General features: G+C 35.6%; 1 protein-coding gene across 1 annotated transcript in view; it reads left to right on the forward strand.

The window, feature by feature from the left end:
* The first annotated feature begins 7,934 nt into the window (after positions 1-7,934).
* LOC150100075 (ubiquitin-conjugating enzyme E2 J2-like) overlaps positions 7,935-20,965 on the forward strand; it is a 132,180-nt gene continuing 119,149 nt past the window's right edge. Inside the window, exon 1 of the mRNA XM_090402572.1 lies at positions 7,935-8,090. The gene's annotated coding sequence lies outside the window, so the exon portion shown is untranslated. The remainder of the gene's footprint in view (positions 8,091-20,965) is intronic.

A 20,965-nucleotide genomic window follows, 5' to 3' on the forward strand; every position in this document is an offset into this window, starting at 1 on the left:
AGGGAAATTACTGAAGCTAATCAAATAGTTGAGTTGCTTAGTGATCATTTCGCAAAAGTGTACCATCTTCGTAGTGATAGTGCAGTGTCAGATGTGCCATTGACTGATGAGAGTATAGAGATAGATGAAATTGAGGTGCTTAATATATTAAAGAACCTTACTGCTAACACTGCCATTGGGTTAGATGGCATATCGGCCCATGTGTTACGAGAATGTGCAAGAGAATTAGCAACTCCTCTAACCAGAATGTTTAATTTAAGCCTCTGTTCTGGTAAAGTGCCAATAGAGTGGAAAGAGGGGAAAATAGTTCCATTGCACAAGGGAGGCTCTAAGACTGAGGTTGCAAATTATAGACCAATCAATATATCTGGAGTGGTGGTTAAGATTTTGGAGAAATTGGTTAAAATTAGAATTCAGGACTGGGTGGACAGCAATATGATACTTTATAAGGGGCAACATAGTTTTGTGAAGGGTAGGTCTTGCCTAAGTAATTTGCTTACTTTTTATAATAAAGTAACAGTGGAGTTGGATAAAGGAAATCCTTACTCAGTGATACTGCTTGACTTTGCAAAGGCTTTTGACAGGATTCCACATGGAACTCTGTTACATAAATTAGAGCAAATGGGTTTGGATCCGGAGATGGTGATTTGGATTAAAAGATGGCTGGTGGACAGATATCAAAGAGTGGTTTACGGAGGAGCTGAGTTCAGGAAAAGGCAAGTGACTAGTGGTGTACCTCAGCTCAGTTCTTGTCCTCTATTGTTTAATTTGTACATCAATGATATTGGAAATACCTTGAATGGAAATATCCACTTGTTTGCTGATGATGCAAAATTGGGAAGAGATATAATCAATTCAAATGATGTGGATATATTACATGATGACTTAAATAGGCCTACGAGGTAAATGAATGAGGACTAAGGTAAATGACTGTCAGTTCAACGTGGCTAAGTGTAAGGTGATGCACTTCGGGGGGATGACATCGCATGCTGTTTACTATATTAACGGAACTGAACTGCAGGAAGTTGATGAGACAACAGACTTGGGAGTTATTGTGGACAGAGAACTTAAGTTTAAAGGGCATATTGCAAAGATTGCCAAAACATCATCAAATTACATGGTTGTTGAGGAACACACTAACAAGCAGGGATAGGGAAGTTATTGTTCCACTCTATAAGGCATTAATAAGACCGCATTTGGACTATTGTGCACAGATCTGGTAGCCAGGATTTCTTGGTGATGCGGAAGTGGTGGAGAGGATTCAGAGGTGGGTTACAAAGATTGTTGGAGGTCTGTGGGATGTTCCCTATGAGGATAGATTGATGATCTGTGGGCTCCAAAAACTAGCTGATAGACTTAGGAGAGGAGATATGATAGAGGTATTTAAATTATTAAAGGGATTTTACCTGATTGGTACTGATGATATTCTTAAGACCAGTGCAGGATGTGAGAGAACGAAAGGCCATCCCTGGAGATTGTGTAAGGGTGTGGTTAACAAGGGTGTTAGGACTAGATTTTTTACTTGGAGGGTTGTGAATGGGTGGAATGCTTTGCCAGAGGTAGTTGTGAATGAATTTAAGGAGAGGTATGACAGATATTGTGTAAATAATGGTTAGTGTGTCAATGTCGGGTCTCCCGCGACGAGCCTTTTGACTCCATGGAGACACCGTTAAAATAATAATAATAATAATAATAATAATAAAAAGTACAAAAGACAGTAGCGTGTTTGAAAAAAAAAATGCGAGCTTCAGTTCCAAATAAACGTAGACTACGCGATGTCACGAGTGCGCTAATACTGAACAGAGGCAACGTGTGCGTCAGACAGATTGAAACTTAGGCTGCTGTTGATATGTGAAGAATCTAGAGAAATTTCTCTAGATTCGTCAATCTTTCTCTCGAGCTCATCATAGCACACATGGATTTTAGAAGTTTGAGTCCAGTTCACAATGTGTTGGCGACCTTCGCCTTCGTCAGTGCGACTGTGGTCGACCTTATTTTGGTCAGACAGATAAATCTATTTCACTACGTCTTGAGGAACTTGAATGTGACATCTCCTACAGAAGAACACGATCGAGCGCCCTTTCCAGTCATGTTATTTTCTCCGTCAACTCTAACCTAGAAGGACGTCAACACCAAATTGATTGGGACCGCACGACCAATTTATATATATGCAATGATGAATTTGAAAGACGAATTGTAGAATCCAAAGAAATAGTTCTGGACCCTTCACACATGAACAACAATCTGAGCTACAGTTTGCCTGATTCCCATAGCGCAGCAATCCAGTACTGGCGCTCTAAAATCAGCTGTCACTCACATTCAACTCATGCTAACAATAGCACGCGGTCACCAATTCAAATGTGACTGTTGCTATTCTTCTTCTTTTTATTAAGATGAAAAGTCCATGTTTTTTACCTTGTTAGTTTTATAAGTGTTGTGTTATTTCTTACTCACCCGAAGAAGTCGGAACACCGATGAAACTAGTCGTGATTCATTAATTTTTTTATGCTATACTTTCTCGGGTTCTAATCAGTTTAAATATTATTTCTCTCTCTCTCTCTCTCTCTCTCTCTCTCTATTTCTAATATATATATATATATATATATATATATATATATATATATATATATATATATATATATATATATATATATATATTATTAAAAAGTTTTAATGACTGATATCGAGAGATAAAGAGATGACATGGTATATTTAAAAAGATACTACTAGTTTACTAGTTTCGTTGAATTGATCAACATCTTCAGGTATCACAATCAAAGAAATATATAAAAAATTACACAGACCTACAATTGCATTAACAGAACAAGTACAAAATTTTTCACAACCTGTGAAAAAATTTCACAGAAAATTTCACAGGTTTCACAATCTGTGAAATTTGATTCCGATGTTTGAGTTTCTTATTCGGTTTTAAAACAATGTGGGATTTAATATTCCCTTAATTTAAATAATTTTTTACATCGCCGAAATGAAGCCTATTGGCTCTTTACTTTAAATAGGATATATTACTGTCTGAAATAATGTAGGTTCTACGGTCGATCATCTTAAATTTACGAGACGAAATACCCGAGTTTCAGCTTACCGTGCTGGAGAAGCGGTAGCTTAGGAACCGGTCGAAAATAAGGCTTAGAAAAATTCCTCTAATCACCGACTAGAATCGAATTTCGGAATCTCTTTCTTCAGGCATCTCCGCGCCATAAACGCACAAGCCAGTTCCAGTAAGCTACATAGACTCCTCAGGAACATTTCTTAGCAAATACATTTTTGAAGCAAGTTTGATTTAAATTACATGGAGTTTAAGTATATTAATTGGCATAATTAGTTGACGAAATATTATTTGTGTATAATATAGAAATGTGTTTATAATATAAATTCATTTACAATATATTCGATCAAGCTCATTTTCAAAGTAGAATGATATGGTAGAATGAGAAGTTCGTTATTCATATTATAGGTAAAACTGCAAATAATCAGCCTTGAAATGTTTAATGTTCCATGTGTTGGTCACATATTATTATTATTATTATTATTATTATTATTATTATTATTATTATTATTATTATTATTATTATTATTATTATTATTATTATTATTATTATTATTATATGGTGTCTCCATGGAGTCTGGAGACTCATTCTGGGAGACCCTAAGTAAATATACACAAAAACGTATCATACTTCAAACTCATTCACCATCAGGGAACTCACAACTAATTCTGACAGTTCATTCAACTCACTCACTCACAATTCTGCAGACAGTCTGCACACCCCTACTAGCGACACACATATATCCTATTTCCAAGATGAAATATTTTTATGTAATATTTATAAACAACTGTTGTACACACAGAGTATTATAATATTGTGAAAAGTTGTGATATTCCCCCCCCCCTCCTTTATTATAAGAATGTTATGCTTTATTCTTTTCTTTCCGATTTCATGATTAAAGCCATTGAATTTATTCTGACACTGCCGTTCTATCATTTTAGTTGAAAGAGTTCTCGCTTTAGTGAATTTCTTATGGAGTAAGTAAAAAAAATATGATTGCATATTGACACATTATATCAATGATAATTATAGAAACCTATTTCAATGGAATGAAGTGTGATTATTTTCATGAGTTTATGCTTAATGAAAATATCAAACAAGATATTTTCTGCTTAAAAATATATAGGAGTCAAGTTCCATCAGTCACAAATAGAATTCCTAGAAAAAGAAATTGCTGGGTCTTGAAACGGGAAATTTTTAGGCTCCTTTCAGTGCCGTCGTAACTAAGAAACTAAGACAATGGTTGAGAGTGGCATATCTAGAGGGCAGGACACATTTATTACTCATTTTCTTAGATATTTATTTTAGATATTTTCTTGAATTTAGGGGCGACATATATCCAAACAGTGATCCTTGTATTTTACTTTAAATTTCACTTACCTATTATTAAAAAATTTAACACTACCAATATTATTATTACTTAATTAGCCGCTACAAAAACATAATTTACATTAAATATCGTAACAGATAAAGAAGGGTATTTTTTTAAATACGTATTTAGATAGGGTAAACGGCCTCGCCTACTCCCTGTACGGGAACAAATGGGGGTTAGTTGATTTTTTTTTTTTTTTGATTATTATTATTACCGACACCTCCAGGGAGTCCAAGGATTCATCACGGTAGTGCTACTACTCTACTTTGCTAAATATATCTCATCCTCTCCACTACTACTTGGTTCTCCAAATTCTCCAACTACGACACACACTATCATCATCATCAATATCATTTATCGTCCATCATCACCAACAACAGTATTTTTTGTCTGTAAATTGCATGTGTTCTGAACGACGATTTTTCCGTACACTCGGATGAAAAATCCGAGTTTTCGGGAGAAAACCCTGCTACCACCATATGAGATCGGCTAACTCAACTTCAACTGAAAACTCCCATATAAGGAATCCCCTTATTTTTGTTTCAATTTGCGCTGACATTTTTAGTAGAATAGTGAATTTTAGTTCACTGGAAATACTTAAAAAAAAAATAATAAATAAATAATAATAATAATTTTGCGAAAATCTTGAATCTGTCATGTCCATTTTTTTTAAATTTTGGGCTTCCTGAACGTAGCGGTACTTTATTAATAATAATAATATATATTATACACAATACTGTAATTCCTAGTAGCTCAGTGGAAGTGGTGCTTGAAGTCAGATTTAAGTTCAAGTCCAGTCACAGACTGGAGGAACTTTTTCTAAGCCTTTCTTCTACCGATTCCCGAGTTAGTCGATCTCTGGCACAGACAAGCGGGTTTTTCCTCCCAGAAACTCGTTTTTTTTATCCCATAAACTCAAGAAATCGACCATAGTACCCACATTATTTTAGACAGTAACATAACTTGTTAGGGTTAGGTACCAAGAGATGGCAGCACTTGTTTGCCAGCCACTTTATCGGTGGCTGCTATAATTACTAATAGACAGGGGTAAGCTATCTCTGATTGGCTACTGGTGGAGATTGAACTGCCCACTTAGTCTCCAAAAGCTAGATAGGGTATAAAGCCCTCCCTGTAAGAGAATAAAAGGTGTTAGCTGATTTTTTATTTATTTACTGTAATTCCTCAAGTTATGCAAGTTCGACTTAATGCGATTTTTTACTTTTTTTTTAGAAATTAAGTTGAACTTACTTCGAACTTTTGGCCAGTGCATGCAGGTTCTTGCACACACAGGTCTGTTTAGGGGAAAGATTTACAGTGTTAGTTTAACTTCAACTTTTGTGAGAGATATTTGTGCGCTACTCATCATCAGATTTTAATTTTCCTGTTAGGAAAAAGTTCTGTTGTGAGAAGAGTATTAGAGTAGTGGGGGAGGACATGAGACTAATGAATTGATTTAGTGAATCAACATTTCATACAATCAGAAACAAGGTTGAAAAAAAAAATTAAAGTATCGTGTAAAATGCCAAGCATACTAAAGTATTTCAAGTTTGACCAGTGATCATAGAAAAAAATTAAAATTAGTCTAACTTCATGGATATGTTCTTTGCATTATGGGATACCAAGGCAAAGCACATATCCTTGCAGTCTGGGTAGTGACCCTTCCCATAATGCATAGCATTATGGGAAGGTTCACTACCCAGTCCTGAAAATACTTAAGGAGCAAACTTTGTTTGCTTAAACTTAGATAAACGATTAAACCAAGCATATAATTTCTTGGTATATTTAATTTATAGAATAACCAAGTGGGAAAAACCTCCAAGAACTATCTCTAATCCAATTTATTGCTAGTTTAAGGGATAAAAAAGCCAAGTTTCCAGCGGAAAAAAAAACTGTTACCTAGGGCTAACTTACATTGAATTGAGAAAGCACATAATAAAGATTCCTTTCATCACTACGAAAATCGAGTTCTGGTCTCTTCCAGTTGAAGAGCGCAATGTCCAGTGCCGCTTAAGATGATGGATTGGAAATCTCTTGTCTTGGAGTAATGCTCCAAGAAAATGTTTCTTGACACCTATGTAATCTAGCTTTCTAAGAATAATGAAATTATTTACTAAAATAAAATGGCAAAAGGCTTCAGTTCGGCGACGCAAAATTATATAAGTGGATATTAGATCGAGCATTGTTTTAAAGTCGAATGTAGAAACTATGAAAGTTTCGTAAAAAATAAGTTGACCAGATAGAATACACTCACCCGCATTCAAGTTGCATTGGCGGGGACCACTTAAGAACATAGGCGCTTCCCAAGCGTCTATATATTCGCTTTCTATTAGTCCATTTTGATAAGGTTTAACTGGCCTGACAGCTGTTTCAAAATGGTAGGTTCTCCTCGGAGTCCAGGCAGAAACCTTAACAGAGCAAAAACTTTCGTTCAGTAACTTAAAATGAATTTGAAATGTTGGAGAGGTGTATTTTTCATAAGCGAACTCTCGGTCGGTGCATTAAAGTATTTACATTAATAATGAGCCAAAAGGCTTCAGTTCAGCGTTGCAAAATTATATAAGTAAAGTGGATATTAGTTTCTACACGCGGCTTTGAAATAATGCTGGACCTAATATCCACTTTACTTATATAATTTTGCATCGCCGAACTGAAGCCTTTTGGCTCTTTATTTTAGTAAATACTTTTATGCACCGACCGAGAGTTTGCTTACGAAAAATGCACCTCTTCGACATTTCAAGTTCTTAGTACTGAACGAGAGTTTTTGCTCTCCTAAGGTTTCTACCCGGTATGGCTCCCGCTGAGTGGGGGGGGGGGGGACTAAGATTTTGGGAGATTTTGCCTTGAGATAACAGTTTGAGTCTCTCGGGGGGGGGGTTCTCTAGCTTAACTTCTATCGTGGCCTCTTGGTGAATGCTTTCCCCCTGGAATATGATCGGTTCTGTTCAGTGGTAGGACGAGCCTATTAATGAATGGAACCACCACTCAGTTTTACGATCCTTGTCACTTGTTGGGAGTGGTCTTGGGGGGGGGGGGATCGCCTCATTTTTAGAGAGGTGCTTTACTTATACAGTGCCTGTACTCTGAAGAGAACCATCGAAATATGTAAAGAAATTCCAAAACATGAAACTTTGTTAGCAAAAAAATAAATATTTTTATTAATGTTTTAATGTGGCTTAAGGGAATGAATCATTTTATGATGATTATTTTGTAATAACGTCATTTTGGTACATCTTCTATTATGAACTATTTTTTTATTTACTAAAATAAAGAGCCAAAAAGGCTTTATTTTGGCGATGCAAAAGTATATAAATCAAGTGGATATTAAATCCAACATAATTTCAAAGCCGAATACAGAAACTTTCTCAAATAATTTCTGAAATAATTAGATTTAATATCCACTTGATTTACACAGTACTATTTTTTTATGTTTCTTCACTGAAGTTATTTCGCACGCCCTCTGTTGTGTTTTTTTGTTGCTAATTGGGATACAACTGGGTTTGGTTTAATTGTGGATGTTGTGTGTTTGTTTACTAAATTGTTCTGGTAGGTATGTTCCAAGGTAAATTTCGAACGGTGCTTCCTGAAAATCATTAAAGGTTAGGTGCTGTGACAGTTTTAACAGTAGTGAAAAGTTTATTGTTTCATACAGTCAGGTAATTATTCACTCACATAGCATACGTGATTTCAGTGAGTTAAATGTAGTGTTGTTTTGCATATGAGCTTAAAGATAAATTTATTGTATATTGCACAACAGTAGTTTTTTGTTGTTAAAACTGTTCTGATTATCACTGTAGATTTAATATATTTGAAATATGTCTTCGCTTTTATATGCCACTGACATCAAAATTTCTCATAATATTAAAATTTCACAGGTGTAGGCAGTGGATGTCCAACATGACGTGTTTCTAGTAATGCAAAGAATGTTGAAGTTGTACGTGTTCACTGAATGGTTGTGGAAAACAGTTACGTGTATTCGTAATTGGCCGCAGAAATACATTAAAGAATTCCTAACAGAAACACAACTTATGCATGTGATGTAATATATACATATTGATTATAAACTTTTGAACTGAGACCAAGCAATAATAATAAAATAGCACAAATTATGCATGTGATGCGATTATATAAACATTGCTTATGATCTTTTGTACCTGATCTTGCTGGAATTAAAACTTGACCAGTTTGTAATTATTGAGCGATTGATCTGTCTGCCTTTGTAAAAAAAAAGCTATATATCCGATTGACATTACTTTTCTTTTGTCAAGTTTTGCTGTTTATGTATTGACATTTGAAACTATCACCAGTCAGATCCTCATCAGTTTACTGAAGTGTATCCTTGGAAGTGGGGATATTAAGGATATTATGATCACTGTCATAATACTAGGGTTACCATATTCTAAAATTCAAAAATGCTGATACCCCATTGCAAACATCTAACACAAAAATAAATACATATGTTTGAAATCTTTACCTTTGTAAGCTTTTCATTAATTAGATGTGATGAGTATGCTTTTTAGAACACACAAAAATATGAGATTTTAAGTGTCATAAGTCTTATGAAACAAGAGGAGGCCTACATGAAAAAGAATTAGACTTATCACACTACATACATTACTTTGCAGCCCATGCATATTTTTCACTACACCTAATTTTCTTTATCAGTTCTTTGTTTCGGCACAAATAGTCAACACAAAAAGTTACATGGAATTGTAACTGTTGTGACGAAGAACAGTATGATATGCAAGGGCCCCTTAAGCAGCACTTACACTCTCTTCCAATTCTGAATTTGGCTTGATAAAATAATCGCTTAATTTTCCTGTTGAACTCTGTCCTCTAACACACTTTAAATGCTTTTCTGTTTTTGCATGTAGTTCCAAGTCTCTTATCCTATGCTGTGCAACCAAAGCATATGTACTAGGACTGCATACAACACTAGGGCAACTTAGAGCAAAGGTGGAGCAAGTTTTGATCACTGTCCTAATGTTTCTCATAATGTAAAATGCATCTCCTAGGAGATGTATTACTGTTTTACATTATGAGGGAAGGTCACTACCCAGACCGGTTTTGACCTTAAGTGTGGTCCCATGGTGTAATGGTTAGCGCTCTGGACTCTGAATCCAGTGATCTGAGTTCAAATCTTGGTAGGACCCAGGTAATTTTTGCCGGTCTGGCTGGCCGAGTGGTTAGTGTATCCGCTCTCCAGTCGAAAAGCTGCGGGTTCGAATCCTGCTGTGGGTATGGATGTTTGTGAGTGTCTGTGGAAATACTAGTGGTGGTGGTGGTTGGAGTTGGTGTAGTTGCGGTCAGTTGATGGATTGAGTAGTGGAGACAGAGTTGTAGAGCAGGTGCCCTCCCTCGATGAGTCCTTGGACTCCCTGGAGATATCAAATAATAATAATAATAATACAATACATTCAGCCTCCCATGGCTCACGTCCAGGGCAAAAACATGGAAATTTTTCCCTATGATTATCATTGAAGGAGCACTTTCTTTTAGATTTAGACATCCTCCAGATAATCTGAAATAAATATAAGTAAGATGATATAAAATTATATTGTAATGTTTAGGTAGGCCTACATAACGGTTATGTCATAGCCTAAAATGTGGTATATATTTTAATTCTAATATAATTTGATAATTTAATATCTTACTTGGTAAGGTCATTAATACTAATTAAGAATGAACAAAACTAAGGATGCATCTTGATTTCCACTTCAAACACCGCCACCACTATCATAGCACTAAGCATGCAGTAACGTCATTAACGTGAGGCCAGTGCCAGCGAGAAAGAGTGAAAAGTTGAAAAAAAAAAACAAGTGCGGATATCTAAAAAGCGCAATTTGATTCAATTGTTCTATAATATAACCAACCTCCTGCATTCTTGTTTCAGCAATGTTACCAACACAGGAGAAACTCCTTGGAAAAAATCTAAAATGTTCCCACAGAAATGCGGACAAAATGGGGGTTTTCAAAAATGTATGCAGACCGATATTTTCATTATCAAAATGCGGACATGTCCACATAAATGCTGACGTATGGTAACCCTACATAATATCAGTCAGATTTGTTTTTTAAATACTTAACAGAATTTTGTTTTGGAATACAACAATGATTTATATAGTTGTAAAATAGAATAACAAAGTGCTTTTGCTGGTGGTTTTATTATATAGACAGATATCAGTATGATTTACCATGCATTCAAGGTATAGCAATGGGCTTTCCATTTTTACCTCCCTTTGCTTTCTTGATTCCCTTCCAAATGATTCCCTTCTTGGAATCTTTTGAAACTATGGTACTAAATTTGGCTCCCAGCCAAAAATACGACCAAAGTATATAGATGATGCCTTTGCCATTTAGCTGCATGGCACATAGGCTCTAACTTTTTACAGACGTTGTAAAAAGTTTGTAAAACCTCTCGAAATAACTTAGTTGAAGAGGAAAAAGAAAGGGCCTGGCCTTCTTGGATACTTTCATTGCAAAGCATTTAGATGAGTCCCTTTTGTTCAGTCTACAATAAGTTCACACACAGGAAATACCTACATGTCACTTTATCTTTCCCAGAAACTTGAAATTTTCAAAACTTTAGCCTCCAGGGAAGAGCGAATTTCATCTTCAGGACCAGCACTCTTGAAGAATGAGCTTGCATGTCATTCATACAAAATGGATACAACAGGGAAAATCCATCGCCAAACTCCTTAAAAAGAACCCCCCCCCCTCACCACACACACACACACACACACACACACACACACTTTCACCAGACTGGACTTGTTTCTAAAACATCATAGAACAGTTTACAAACATCTGAACATAGTTTTCACATCCTGAGGCAACAAGGATTGCCATGACCTGCTTCTTCCCCATGTGTCTACAATATTTCCTGTCATTGTGGAACCCAGTATTTTGAACAGACAGGACAGATCATCCTGGTTAGAAAAACACAAAACAAAGTAAATTAACAAATAATTAACAAAACGAATAAAGTTTTACAGTAAACCTGTTAGCTGTAATAGAATTGATAGTGTGAACCTACACAAAACTTTGTTGCACTGCCCCCTATTCCCATCAATATTAGTCGCAAATGATTAATCTGAAGAACACTAGTATTGCCTAGCATGCATGTGGCCATTCTTGTTTTCATGGTCATTTCGTAAGTCTTGGCTGAGTGGGAATTATTGTTATTATATGGGCACTTTCATGGAGTCTGAAGATTTATCGGAGGAAACCCAAACTATCCATATGATCTAGCATACCTCTCCTTGAATCCATTAACAGACAAAGCACTCACAACAACTAACAGTGGCAACCCATTCCATTCATTCACCAATCTCCAAGCAAAAAATCTAGTTCTCCCATTAACCATGCCTTTACTCAATTTCCAGAGATGACCTCTTGTTTTTGCACCCTCTGGCCAAATTCTGAAACATTTCCCCTGCTTCAATCCTGACCCTTTATGCAGCCTAAATATTTCTATCATTTCTTCTCTTTTTTGCCTACCAACCAGCTTCTGCAATCCACAGACCACTCAACATCTTGGTCGTTTGCCTCCGAATGCTCTCTATCACTTCCTCATCCCCAAAAAACCCAGGAGATCAGACTGGAGCACAGTAATTTGGATGTGGATGTATCATGGCCTTATAAAGAGGAATAACTTCCTCATTTCCTCTTGAGGTTCTAAAGGATCGAAGCAGTATAACTGGGAGGAGGAGAGGAGACCTCCATGTAATCTTTTAAGGAAAGCAGAAAACCGACTGGGGCTTCTGACCTAATGTCGAGTTCTCACCATCTCGTGCTGCACCCTATTAGGTATCTACCCAGTTACTGAACAAACAAACAAGGGCGGGCTGCCAATTTGGGATTTACCTGACCAAATTGTATTCTTATTGGTTTAAACCACAATGTAAAATGATGGTACAACATGACAGAATTTCATGTCAGCTGGGGCATTGACCTAAGAAGTAGAAGAAGCACCAATAGAAAAGAAATGGAGCTAGCAGAACAATTGGGTAAGTAACAGATCAACATAATAGGAGTGACTGAAACAAAGAAGACAAAAACAGGTGAGATATTTCTAAGCGACAAATACAAAATGTTATATTCAGGCAATAATAATTGAGGAAAAGAGGGAATAGATAGTATTCAATGCTAAATATGTAGATAATCTAATTGAATGACAGTCAGTATCAAGTACAGTGATGTGGGCAAATATCAGAATGGGGAACTGGACATTGCAACTTATTTGTGCTTACATTCCTACAGAAGATTCTACTAATGAAGAAATGGAGGAATTTTTCGAAACATTAGAGAAAGTAGCTGCAGCAATGAAAAAGTAAAAGTTGGTCCTTGTTGGAGATCTAAACAGTAGCCTTTTCTGTTTATATAGGAATGTTTTCTAGATATATAGAAATGTTTTGGGAAAATTTGGACAAAAAGTGCAAAGCTAATAATAATGATAATCCCTGCTAGATTTCTGTTCAGGACATTGACTAGTTAGTTTTGACTAACCATGTTCCAGCATAAACATATGCACAAATTCACAGGGAGAGAATATGCAAGAAATAAGTCTCATTGACTCTGTTATAGTTGATAGTCATGTTTTCCCACTGGTTCAGAATATGAGTATACAGAGCATTTGAAAGAGGAAGTGATTATTATTTAGTTTTGAGCAGGATAAAATTGAATTTCATATGGAAAATAAGAGTGTGTAAAAAGTTTTAAAACAAATCAAGCTTTGAACAGCTTTCACAGGTGAACTGTAGACTCAAATACACAAACATCATTGAATTAAAAAATGAAAGAATTTGAAAACAAAAACCACACAATCTGAGATTCAAACTTCATGAACTGTGAAGAAAACATTGATTCTTCCAGAGAGGCATGTGGTGAGGTTGTCTGCAAGGATAGAAAAATCAGCATTCCATAGTGAACTCAGGAAATTAAAGAAGCGGTCAAGGAAAAGAAGTAAGCATATTAAAAGTTGCTGGCAAGTAAGTCAGCATGTGCTCTTAGGAAATACAAAGAAAAATGTAAGAAAGTGAAGTGCTGTGTACAACTAGCTAAATAAGTCATGGAATGACTTTGGTGAGAACATAGAAAATAAATATCAGGAAAGTGACAAAATATTCTGGAGGCTATTGAAAAATTTTAGAAATGGAGGAAAAAGTACTGTAAAAGGAATCAGAGATGATAAAGATGAAATTTGATGATGGCATGAAAACTAAAGATAAAGATATTTTAGATGTGTGGAGTAATTACTTTGAAAGACTGCTAAATGAAACAAGCAATGTCAGTACAGTGGTAGAAAACTTCCAACAGGAATACAATCAAATACCCATACTTGAAGTAGAAAAAGCAATGAAAAACCTGAACTGTGGAGTAGATGAAATTCGACCAGAAATGCTCAAATATGGAGGTGTAAAAGTTTTACAGTGGCTGCATTTGCACATTCAGAAAGTCTGGTCAGAGGGTTGAATTCCAGATGACTGGAGTAGAGCTCTCATAATAAAAAGGATAATAAAACTTATGTGAGAATTAGAGGGCTAAGAAAAATTCTGGAAGAGCAGCTTGGTGAAGAACAAGCTGGATTTAGGTCAAATAGAGGTTGTCAGGATCAGATTTTTTACTTTAAGACAAATAGTAGAGAAATCTTGGGAATATAACAAGGATTTGTATTTAAGTTTTGTTGATCTGGAAAAGGCATATCACAAGATGTCAAGGAAAACTCTTCAAAATGCTACAGTTACATGGTGTAAATGGGATATTGTATCGAGCAATACGGTCTCTATTTAAGTAAATCAGCAGTTAGAATTGAAGGTGGTTTGATGTGAAATCAAAGGTGCACATTATCTCCACTGTTATTCATTATCTATGTGGGCCATGTTATGAAGGAGAGCAGTATTAAATCTGATATCGAAATTGGTGATGTTAATTTTAACTCTTTACTTTATATAGAAAATGTTATACTTCTGAATAAATCCAACACAAGTTTGCAAGATCCTGACTGAACTGAATAACTTTTATAATAAATTTGGCATGATAATTAGCAGTAAAAAGACAAAGACACTGAAAATAGGCAGAAACTTTGAAAACATCAGCTGTATTCTGAATGGGGAAACCTATAGAACAAGTAAAACATTTCAGCTATTCAGGTACAATTTTTAGTGAAGATGGCATATTAAATATACAAATAGGCAGAATCAGTAAAGCTGCTAATAGTAAGAAGTCAATGGAATAAAATATTTGAATTAAGAAAGAAATTAGTCAAAGCACTAACTTATGGATGTGAGAGCTGGATTAGAAATAAAACACTTGATCAAAGACTGGATAGATACCTCTGATATGAGAGTTCTGAGAAAGATTAGGGAAGTGAACAGATGGCATCAGTGGTAGTATCACATTAAAAATGAGGATATTAGGAAAGAAGTTGCCATTGTTAGCATTCAGGAATGTGTTAGTAGAGCAAATCTCAGGTGGCAGAGGAAAGATCAGTAAAACAAGTGCCAGGTTGGCAAGGGAAAGACCCAGAGGAAGATGAAGATGTAGATGGATTGATATATTAAAAAGCACCTTAAAAGACAAAAATATAAGATCTGATAATATTAAAATCTTGACAGTTAGCTGATTAATTTGCAGGAAAATTGTTGATCCGATAATTTTTTTTTTTTATGTAGTATTATCATAATCATCCTGTACAGCCTCTGAGGGTGCATATCAGGAATTTGATGAGGCTGATGATGATTATTGCTACTTATTACTGTGTTCTTTAGCAAAGTGATCTTATAAGATACCTTAGTAATATACAGTCTAAACTTCAACTCTATCTACCATAACCCCTAAATCCTCAGCTTCATCTATTTCCTCAAGTATATTTTCAGCAATGTGGTACATAGCTTGTAATCAGTTTATCCCAAAATGCATGACTTTGCATTCCTCCACATTAAACTGACAACCATTATCTTTTGTCCATACTGACAGCCTATTTAATTCGTCCTGCAAGCTCTCCACATCATCTAGGTTTAACTATTATTCTACTCAATTTTGCATCTTCAGCAAACAACTGAATATTTCCTTTCAGATTATTTCCTATATCATTTATATACAAATTAAACAATAGTGGTTCTGGCACTTGAAGCACGCCATTAGTCACCTGCTTTCTACTGTATTCAACTCCTCCATATACCACTTTTGTAATCTGTCCAGGCAACCACTCTCTTTTCTACATAACCAGTGTCATATCCATCCCTATTTGTTCTAATTTGAGTAACAGTGTTTCATATGGTATCCTGTCAAATTCTTCAAAATCCAGCACTATAATCATGTAGCCATTCCCTTTATCCAACTCAGGTGTCACTATTATGAAAAGTTAGTAGATTAAGGAGTGACTGACTCTTCTCAAAGCCATGCTTTCCATCATCGAGTATCATCTTATCCACCTATTCTTGAATTTTCTTTTTGACCAATTTTTCCAGTATTTTTACATTACTCCAGAAATATTGATTGGTCTATAATTTGCTACTGCCATCTTAGAATCTCCCTTATGCAAAGGAATTATTTTGTCCTCTTCCTAATCTATTGCAACTCACCGAACTTAGACTTAAAGAGCCTAATCAGAGGCATTGTTAATTCCACTGTCAGTTCCATTGCCAGTTCCTTTGCACATGCTTGCAGAGTGCACACGTGCAAGGGAACTGGCAATCTAACTGTGAAGGGAACTGAATTACCGTATATGTCAGCATATTAGACGACTCTCAAATACTACAGAAAACCCCTCGAAATCATGGGTCATCTTATACACCACTAGTATAAAAAGGGAAGCTTAATTTCTTGGATGAACATTTAGTTACAATACAGTGTTATATAAGAAAATAGGCAATGTTTATAAACAAATCAGATTAATTTTTTATTACATAAATTTATTTAAAATATTACAATTGATTACAATAGTAAGTCTTAAAAAACAAATAATAATTATTAACCTCAATTTTCAAGTTAATTTTCTTCATAATCTGTTAACAATAGTTCTTCAGATTCATTGTTTAAATGATCGTCATATGGATCCCAGTTCGAATCCGGTGAATTGATTTTGTTTTCATCGTCATCAGTGTCCCACAACAGATCATCTTCCGTACCGTACATCCATAAGATTAGAGATACCATACTTTTTAAATGATTTTATTACAGTCTCTACTTTTACTTTATTTCATGCTTTGATCACAAAATTGCACAACATATCAAGTGATGCAGTGTGCATAGATCCACCATTTATAAATGATTTTTCATCAGTCAACATCCAATTATTCATGACTTATTTTTCACGGTATTAAACACACCACACACACTTTTATCACAAAGATGTTTTATTAACGCTTATATTTCGCTGATTTTCAACTCAGCATCATCAGAGCACAACACACTTGTAAACGCCTAAAGTCCTATTTTTAGCACCCTCTAACGAAAAAAAAAACAGCTATCCAGGAGTTTTTCTTAGGATAACCGTCTCCCAAATTTTTGGCAAATTAATGCAACCATATTTGTTAAGGTTGGGAGAATTCTTCAAAGCCATTGCTGACTCAAAAAATAATCTTTCAGATCTATAACGACTCCTAAATATCACATTCGTTTTCTTCCATCTAATCCTGTGTGAAGGAGTGTCCAAAGCGTGGTCTGCCAGTCCCGACGACTTGCCATAGTAATAGTAGCGAATGTATCTTTCATGTTCTTCCAGGCGGATGTTCACTGATCTTCCTGTTTGCCCATGATAGGCCAAGTCACAGTCACAAGGCACTTCATACTCTCCTGGGTGTGCTAAAGGGTGAAGTTTATCCTTAGGCGAGCGGATCAGAGTTGCCAACTTGACATGAGTTTTGAAAGTGGTGCAAAGGCCATGTTTCAACAATACTTTGGCTATCATTTCCAATGTACCTTTGATATAGGGAATAGAAATGGTCATGTTGTATTCTTGTGTATTGGGGGGGGGGAACAGAGTAATGGGCCTATGTAGTATTTTATCTATTTTGTAGGGATTGTAGCCATTGGCTAAGAACGTATGGCACAGGTATTGGAGTTCAGTGGCCAGAGCTGTATCGTTAGAACAAATGGCTCTGGCTCTGTGTGTAAGTGTTTTTAAAATGCCGTACTGTTGGACTGGATGATGATGTGATTGTTTATGTAGGTATCTTCCTGTGTGTGTAGGCTTTCTGTAAATAGAAAAAGATAGTGATCCATCTGAAAGGTGAGTGACTAATGTGTCAAGAAATGGTAAACAGTTATTTGATTCTTTTTCTACTATGAAGTGAATTTTGGGGGATACCCCCAAAATTCACTGTTTAGGTAGGTGACAAAAGCATCCAAAGTGTGTCTTGTCCATGGGGCCAGATGGCAAACACATCATCTACGTAGCGTAATCATACTTGTGGCTTGTATGTAGCTGTGGTAAGTACTTTGTTTTCAAAGTGTTCCATATAAAAATTTGCTAACGGGGGGGGGGGGGGCAGAACCCATAGCAGTACCATTAATCTGTTTGTAGAATTTTCCTCCCCATGCAAAGTAACCTGCATTCATGGTAAATTGAAATAATTCAAAAATATCTGGAGGAAATTTAGACTTGATTAAATCAAGAGTGTCTATAAGTGGTACATTGGTAAATAAGGAGGTGACATCGAAACTAACCATTATGTCTGAATCTTTTAGAATTAGATTTTTAACCAGTGTTTTGAAATGGATTGAATTTTTTACAAAAGTAGAGAAGTTGCCAGTAAGGGGGGGGGGGGCAAGCGACTTGGCTAAATCCCTTGCCAGTTTATAGGTGGGACTATCTATGCTATCAACTATGGGGCGTAGGGGGATATTAGTTTTGTGGATGTTTGGTAATCCATAAATACAGGGTGGTTTAACATGAATTGGTTTTATTTTCCTGATGATTTCTTTGGGCCATGATGTCACTTTTTTCAGTAATTTTCGGACTTTTTTCTTTTGAGACATCGTGGGGTCTCGATGTATAATTTGATACGTGGAACTGTCACATATGAGATCTTGCATTTTTCTGTTATATTCTTCTTTATTCATGATAACTGTTGCATTTCCTTTATCGGCTTTTGTAATAATAATATTTTTATTATTATATAACTTTTTTAGGGCAGTTATTTGCTTACATGGCATATTGCTTTTTGGAGGCTTAGCCTTGTTTATAATACTTGCTATATCTAGTCGCACGTTATTGGCCATTGCTGGCGGATGATCATGGATACCCCGTTCTACTTTCATCATAATTTCTATGGACTGTGTATATTTTCTATGGAAATATGGACTGTCCTACAGCACATCTCCGAAGTTGCAGCAAAAGAAGAATTCACAAAAGTAAAAAGCAAACACCTAAAGAAATATGAACTCCTACCACAGCACCAACATACGAAGTTCCGACCGCAACTTTGACGAGACCATGTGGTCGTAAACCTATCATCGGAAACACCCACTGAAGAAGCCAAGAACGCTCTTATCTAGGACATAACTTTGCTGTCACGCCAAAACAAATTCCTAAACTAGAAATTATGATGAAAGTAGAATGGGGTATCCACGATCTTCCACCAGCAATGGCCAATAACATGCGACTAGATATAGCAAGTATTATAAACAAGACTCATCAAACACTCATCACCAGAGGTCCCACCTTACATTCCAGGCCACCTACAACTGCCCTTAGAGGGCACTCCACCTAGATAGGACTTTAGTGTCAGCCACGTGGTTGGGCTTAGTATTGTATGATATTTGTGTTCATGTTACATTAGTTCTTTTTTTGTAATCCCCAAAGATGTCCTAGTGACTAGGACGAAATATAGGAAGTATTAAACCTATGTTAATCCTTTCTGAGTGCTGTATACTTTCCATTAAGCCTCCAACATGAAGCACTCATTAAGGTTATTCTTCCATTGTCATTCTTCCTCTTATTTGCAACATAACGAAAGAAAAGGAAAAAGGAAATCCTCTTTGGGATTTTCTTTTGCCTGCTTGGCTAGTTTCTGCTCATACTCTGATTCTGTCTTTCACCAGATCCCTTTGTTTGGACTAACATTCACTCCAGCTTCTCCTGGCACAAATACATCACATCAATAGCTTTCTCATCATCCAAAAAACTTGGCATTACATCTTTCAATTCAAGATGCTATTTTACAATCAACTAACTCTAATGATACATAAATCCCAAATCTGAATACTGTTCACATGTTTGGGATGGAACACCTAAGCTTCTCTAAAAATTCTTGATTTTGTTCAGAGGAGAGCAGTACAGCTCATAGATGATCCCTCTTTTACAGATTCCCTTCCATCTCTATCTCATATATGCAGTGTTTCAGCTCTGTGTCTATTCTACAGGTACTTCAATGGTCATTGCTCTACTGAGCTGGCAACCATTATTCCTATACTTTCTTTTGCATCTGTTAATACAAGAGCAGCAGATACCCAGTGCCCCTTTACTGTGAGCAAACCCACTTTTTTCTTTCTCTTTCATCTACTTTCATCCTCAGGAACAGCCTACCACAAGAAGTATTTCCAAACAGCTGCAACCTGCAACTCTTTAAAAAATGTCAATAAACTTCTGACTTCTCACCTGCACCCCAGACACAGCTGTGATGTGCTTATAGGTCTTTCACTTCTCATGTATGGGATCAGTTTATTAAAAAAAAAAAAAGTTACTTTATGGATCCAGACTAGATAATTGAATAGGTTATCCACATAACATAGTTATGGTTTTAAATAATAGTCATTCAGGATTGTTTTTTAAGGACTTCATGAATAAATTTGTTTGGAGAGAAGTTGAACCCATTGCTAAGCCTTCTTTCCGTTCATGATATTTCTTGAAACTGGAAAAGCATATTTTCTACTCAGTACTTGAATAGTGACTTAGCATCAGGAACAGATGTTTTCAAAGGTGGGGGTGAGGGGAAATAAAAGAAGGAAAACAGAAATCTATACTAGCTTTTCATACAAGTGAAAATCATAAAGTAATCTGGTAGCAAGAAATGTTCTATACTAGTGGTTCTCAACCTTTTATGCTTCACGTACTCACTGGCATACCCCTTGTATAGATAGATAAAACTATAATTATAGTATAATAATGGGAATAAAATAAAACACACACACATATATATATATATATATATATATATATATATATATATATATATATATATATATATATATATATATACGCGCGCGCGCACACACATACATATTAAATGTTGTATTCCTAAATTACATATATCGATAAACACAAAGAGTGACATAAACAATTAACAAATCTTATAAAAAAATTATAAACATTTTACTGGGTAATCAGTGAAATGGTTTTACTTGTTTACACTTGCACAGTTCATCAATGGTGGAAGTTATTTTACTAAGGTAGAGTCGCAAGCCATCATCAACATCCAGCCTGTTCCTATATTTATTTTTTAAAGCAGTTAAAGATGAAAAACTAATTTCACATAAACAAGTTGTTGTGAAAGGTAACAAATATTTGACTGCAATTTTTGACAAA

Source organism: Typopeltis vanoorti, chromosome 13, assembly GCF_054136105.1.
Source record: "Typopeltis vanoorti isolate ZY-2024b chromosome 13, IOZ_Tvanoo_1.0, whole genome shotgun sequence".
Taxonomy (NCBI): Eukaryota; Metazoa; Arthropoda; class Arachnida; order Uropygi; family Thelyphonidae; genus Typopeltis; species Typopeltis vanoorti.